This window comes from Tupaia chinensis, unplaced genomic scaffold (genome assembly GCF_000334495.1).
Source record: "Tupaia chinensis unplaced genomic scaffold, TupChi_1.0 Scaffold145659_1, whole genome shotgun sequence".
Taxonomy (NCBI): domain Eukaryota; kingdom Metazoa; phylum Chordata; class Mammalia; order Scandentia; family Tupaiidae; genus Tupaia; species Tupaia belangeri.
Window position 1 is genome coordinate 804,932 of NW_006205516.1, and position 6,332 is coordinate 811,263.

The 6,332-nt window shown below is 44.6% G+C and overlaps 1 protein-coding gene across 1 annotated transcript in view; it reads left to right on the top strand.

Moving 5' to 3' along the window:
• LOC102495724 (A-kinase anchor protein 17B) overlaps positions 1 to 6,332 on the top strand; it is a 38,750-nt gene that overhangs the window by 278 nt on the left and 32,140 nt on the right. The window lies entirely within an intron of this gene.

Here is a 6,332-nt window from a genome sequence, read left to right on the forward strand (position 1 = left end):
TGGATTGGGGTGGGGCTGCGCAGGTTACTCGAGTGTACCTGTCTGCCCTGCAGTCAGGTTTTCCAGAGATGCGCCGAGGCTTTCCCCCTGGTCCTCTTCCTTCGCCCTAGACCCCGCTGGGCTTCCTCTGGCCTTGGCGTCGCGCTAGGGGGCGCTCCAGCACCTAGTTAAGGGCTCACTGCGGCCGCTGCTCCTGTGGACGAGGTCACTCCAAGCATTCCCATGGGGTACATTGGCAGTGACATCCGGCTGATGGGAACCGAAGGTGCCTTCCTCTGCTCAATTGTTCTGCCAAGGGCCCGGGTGTGCGACTTCCCTCCTCCTCTCGCCGCATTTATCAAATTAATCATTAACAGGGCTCTGCAGCCTCCGCCCCTGATGTCTCAGTCCTTGGCTTCAGGAACTTCTTTCTTAGCTTGAGATTTCCAGCACAAGTGGAGTAAGACCACTTCTGATCTGATTCAGAGCTTATCCACAGGTTTTTGGGGTGCAAGGTCCTGAGCATGGGTTGATGGGCAGTGGGATGAGGGGAAAAAGCAAATTGGGGAGGCCCATGCTATAGGAGAAACTGCCATCCCATCCCCAAGGGGAGTTGTAGTCTTCCTGATCTTGAAAATTGTTTTTTTTTTTGGTGTGTGTGTGTACGTGTGTGTGTGTGTGTGTGTGTGTGTGTGTGCTTTTATTTCAAGGCAACCATTACTAAGAGCTTTCAAATGCTGCTAACTCTGAGGGGTACCTTGTTTTGGAATGATGAGTTCCAACATGGCAGACCAGTTATGGTTTGGGGCTTTTCATTCTCTTGCTGTCTTCTCTAAATTGAGAATATGATCCCATAGATCATGCCCATGTTGCCCTCTGTTTTCCTGCCTGCCTCTGATCTAACTTTGGAATCTTCTGTTGATGAAAAATGTGAACTTGGTAGGGCTTCTCCTCATGCTGAGGAAACCATTGTTTGGGATAATATATTTGGAATCTCTCAAATTCTTTTGTTTGTCTTTCAAGGAATGTGGCAATTTAGGAGTCGGATTTCCTTTTCTTCTTTTTTTATTTTTATTTTTTATTTTTTTTAGAGAGAGAGAGGTTTTTTCTATAGGGCATGTGTGTTTGCTGGAGAGAGACAGAGAGACAGAAAGCAAGAAATCACTTCCCCAGGGGGGATGGCCATGCTGTAATCCCTTGTCCATTCTCCTCTGGGAATCTTGGGCATGCATGCACACATGCCTGGTGTGTTTCAAACTGCCAGGTCCAGGACTTGAACCAAGGTCTACTACATGGGAGTCCAGCAACATAATAATTTTGCCATCTGCTAGTCCCAGTAGTCAGATTTTTCTGTGTCCTGTTTTTTGTTTGTTTGTTTATCCCTTGGAGGTGAGTTCACCTCAGAGGATGGAATAAATTCTAGGTGGAATTTTTCCACTGACTGTTATTTGTTTTGAGAGATTTTTGCTACAGGGCCTGTGCATTCACCAGAGAGACAGAAAACAAGAAATCGCCCCCAGGGAGGATGACCATGGCATGATTCCTTCTCCTCCGTTCTCCTCTTGGGATTTTGGGCAGTCATGCACATGCACCCAGCATGAATTTAAAGCTGCCAGGTCCATGATTCAAACTGCAGTCGACCATATGGGAGTTCAGCACCTTAACCACTATGCCACCTTCTGGGCCCCCTTCAACTCTTGTTAAGCACAGAGAAAAGTGACACTGGTGTGCAGGGGATCCCATCTATCACACATATCAGAGGATAGATGGGGCTGACTTGAGGTGGAATAACATTGAGAGGGAGGGAGACAGGGCCTGCAGAAGCCATGTTGGCTTTTGCAGTGGGTCACTGGCTTTCCATTGAGTCCCAGCCAAAGATCACACTACAGTGTGGTCTGTTTGTCCAGATTCCTCACCATACACTCATGCGAAGACTGTGATCTTTGCCTGGCTTCATGTGTCATCTCCAACATCAGGAGGAAAGTGTGGTGCAGAGGTTAGGGAACATGGAGGTGATGATGGTGGTGATGGTGATGTATGTGTGGGAAACTTATTCCAAACATTGAAGCAGTTCTTTGTCACTGAGACTGTACTTGTTTATCTTCCCAGCATACATTCCTGCCTTTGCAAAAGAGAGAGACCTTTGCTGACTTGTTTCAGAGCCAGAGTGGCATTCATTGTCCAAATTCTGATTTGATACCCACTTGGGCCTATGGATTCTATGTATCCAACGTGCTCTTGACACTTTAAAGAAGCTTTAAAGCCAAGCTCTGGCGCTGAGGTAGACTAATGCCTAGGGCATGATCTGAACAAATGAACGTAGTTGGCATGGAATCCAGTGGTACTTTGTTCCAAGAGATCGCATGAGGGCTAGAGCACTTAGAGAAGCAGAGGAGTATCAGTGAAAATTGAGTAGCAGTAATAATAATAAGAGTTTACTGGGAGTTAAGTACTTTACTTGAATCATTTCATGTAATCTTTCAAAAACCCTGTAAGATGGGCATTATTAACATCGTCCAGAACTCATAGAGGTTGGGTAAGAAGCCCAAAGAGATCACTGAGATGGTCAGTGGCAGCGGTGCTGAATGGAGGTGTGCTTGACACCAGACCTTAAGCTTGAAAGCATTTTGCTGTTTACTGTCACAGAGAAAGTTTCATAAAAGTAGGGACCTGTGAACAAGACTTCAAGAGGTGAGTAGGATTTAAATGAAGGGAGAGGGATATTTGTCTGAGGGGATAGGCATCTTTGAAGGAACTCCAGAAAGACTGGCCCAGTTATTAATAGAATGGGAGATGAACATAGGGGCATAATGAAATATATAGCTAGTGGGCTAAGGTAGGATAGGATAGGATAGGATCATGTTTTGGAAAGCCTTGAAGAAGGAAACTTAGCTTCGATACGGGAAGAAATAGGGGCTGTTGAGATTTTTGAACAAGGAAGAGCTCGACAAAAGCAGTACTAATCCTTTGGTGTGACCTACCTGGGCCCCTGAGCCTGTGCCACTCTCCACCTCCCCCCCCCCCTTTTTAAGAGAGATTTTTGTTATAGGGTACATGGGCTTACTGGAGACACAGAAAGACAGAAAGCTAGAAATCACCCCTGGGGGAATGGCCATGTTGCAATCGTTTCTCATCCATTCTCCTCTCGGGGTTTTGGGCACACACACACATGCGCCTGGTATGAGTTTTAAGCCGCTGGGTCTGGGACTTGAACCACACTCAACTACATGGGATTCCAGTGATGTAACCATTACACTATCTTCTGGTCCTTCTTCTCTCTCTCTCTGTTTCTTTTTTAAATTATTTATTCTTTCTGAGAGAGAGAAAGAAAGAATATAAGACAACAATTCCAACAGGGTGCTGATGCCCTGTCTCAGTCAACTGGATTATGGGCAAGGGTATACCTAGAGTGCTGAGGGAGGTCTCCAGACTTGAACTATTGTAGGATGATGCAGAAACCTTCTGATGTGAGACTGCCTTATAGAACATTGCGTTTTATTGCTGCACCACCTTTTGGTTCCTCTTGACCTTTCTTGAGAAATTTGCCTTGTCAGCATATTGAACTGTTGTTTTTGAATTTATTGAACACTTGTGGGGGTACCAGATACATGCAGCTGAATAGATTCCTGGGCCCAGTGTGCAGAAGGGACAAGCTAAGGGCCCTGAGTCAAATTCAGTTCTGAATGGTTGTGCTTCAGCCACAATTGAATTAAGGGTCAAGGTTGAAAAAGCAAAAGATATCCATAAAAATGGCTGCATTCTGGTGTACATACCAGAAACTGCATGGGGTGAGGGGGAGTTTAGCAGAAATAGACATAAGAATGCATGTAGGGGACCAGCAGGTGGCGTGGTGGTTGAGGCGCTGGACTCCCACATGGCCAACCACAGTTGGAGTCCTGGGTAGCTTGCCTTCTTACTTTCCCTTTCCTTTCTCTCTGTCTCTCTCTGGTCAAATTATAAAAAAAATTAGTAAGAATAACAAATGGAATTAAATCAATAAAGAATTCTTTTAAAAAAAAGAATGCATGTAAGTAAAGGGAGGAGGTTATGGAATGTTGAACCACAACAGAGTAAAAAATACAGACAACTTAATCCATATTTCTGGAGGGAAAAAAAGCTAGCAGAACTCTTATCAAATGTGTACAGCATAAAGTAATGTTCAATGTTGGAGAAGAGGAATATATATCTATGTCCCTTATTTGATTAGTAGGCACAGTATCCATGGTTTGAAAAATTGTACCCCACAAAGATGTATTTGGGCTGTCAGAAAAGTCATGACACATTTTTGCTTGGTAAAAAAAATGAAAAAATGCATCATGACTTTCCCAGCAAATCAATGCATTGAATGTATATAAACTAGAAATCATAATTTTTTAAAGGATTGTTTTATTAACTTTATTTATTTACTAATTTTAATTTGACGAGAGAGAGAGAGAAAGCAAGAAAGCAAGCTGCCAGGTCTGGGACTCGAACCACAGTCGGCCATGTGGGAGTCCAGCACCCTTAACCACCATACCATCTGCTGGCCCTGAAATCATAATTTCTTAAAAAATCAGAATTTTCAGCTCATCTTGACATGTGAGGAGGCTTGATATATATTCCACCTGTGGAAGGCAGAGCTGTGCTGGACTCTTGACTCTTCTAGCTGGAGACTGAACGCTCTGTTCTCCCACAGTCCTGTACAGCCCACGGGACCCATTCCTGGAATCTATCTGACCCTGTAGGACCCAAACCCCTGCTTAACAGAAAGAAACCTCCACCTAGGAAGATTCTAAATCAGGATTAGCTTGTTCTTTTTTTTTTTTTTTTTTTTTGAGAGGTTTTCACTATAGGGCGCGTGCGCTCGCCAGACAGACAGAGAGAGACATAGAGACAGAAAGCGAGAAATCACCCCCCATGCTGGTTCCCAGCTTGTTCTCTTATTGTGCACTTCAGGAATTGTCAGATGTGCACCAGATCTGTTCTGTCTCTGTGCAAATAATCCTAACATACAGGGATGCTGTGGACTTCACTGTGGGAGGATTGACTGCTATGCTAGGAGTATTATCCATAGGTGGTACCTTTCTCTGACCGCTGGCTGGAAGCCTGCTACACTAGGGACTCAAAGAGACATTCTGGTGGGCCTTGCTATCCTCTTCCCTATTTTATTTTAACTTTATTTATTCCATGAGTGAGAAAGACAGAGTGAGAGAGAGAGACAGCATCCTTGAAAGGGTCTTGATGCCTTAATATGTCCTAACTCTCAGCCAGCCTGGATCATGGGAACAAGCGTGTCTGGTGTACTCAGGGAGGTCTCCAGTTGTGAACCTAGAACTTTCCCACATGGGTCTGCCTCACAGAGATTCTGTTTTACTGTTGGGCCACTATCCAGCCCCTTCCTCATCCTTTACCTGAACTCAGGCTTCCTTTCTGCTGAAAACTTGAAGTGTGTAGGATCTAGGTCAACATGATAAAAAAGAGTTCAGAAGGAAGAACACTCAGAAGTGACTATCTTAAAAGTAGCGTGGGGACCAACAGATGGCATAATGGTTACGTCACTGGACTCCCATGTAGTCAACTGTGGTTCAAGTCTTGGACCTGGCAGTTTAAACTTGTGATGGGTGTGTGTGCATGTGTGGTCAAAATCCTGAGAAGAGGATGGAGAAGGGGTTGAGTGTGACTTTTCACTTTCTGTCTCTCTGTGTCTCTGGCAAATACACACACCCTGTAGCAAAAATCTATCAGTCAGTTAATCAATAAGTAAATTTAAAAAAATCGAGTTGTCAGAAAAATCATGACACATTTTTTTATTGTTAAATATGTCACAACTTTCCTGACAACCTAATAGATTAGTTGCTCCTTAAGGTTTAGGGACCCGCAGTTAGCATAATGGCTATGTCACTGGACTCCTATGTAGTCGACTATGGTTCGAGTCCCGGACCTGGTGGCTTAAACTCAGGCTGGGTGCATGTGGACGAGAGAGAGAGAGAAAGCAAGAAAGCAAGCTGCCAGGTCTGGGACTCGAACCACAGTCGGCCATGTGGGAGTCCAGCACCCTTAACCACCATACCATCTGCTGGCCCTGAAATCATAATTTCTTAAAAAATCAGAATTTTCAGCTCATCTTGACATGTGAGGAGGCTTGATATATATTCCACCTGTGGAAGGCAGAGCTGTGCTGGACTCTTGACTCTTCTAGCTGGAGACTGAACGCTCTGTTCTCCCACAGTCCTGTACAGCCCACGGGACCCATTCCTGGAATCTATCTGACCCTGTAGGACCCAAACCCCTGCTTAACAGAAAGAAACCTCCACCTAGGAAGATTCTAAATCAGGATTAGCTTGTTCTTTTTTTTTTTTTTTTTTTTTGAGGGG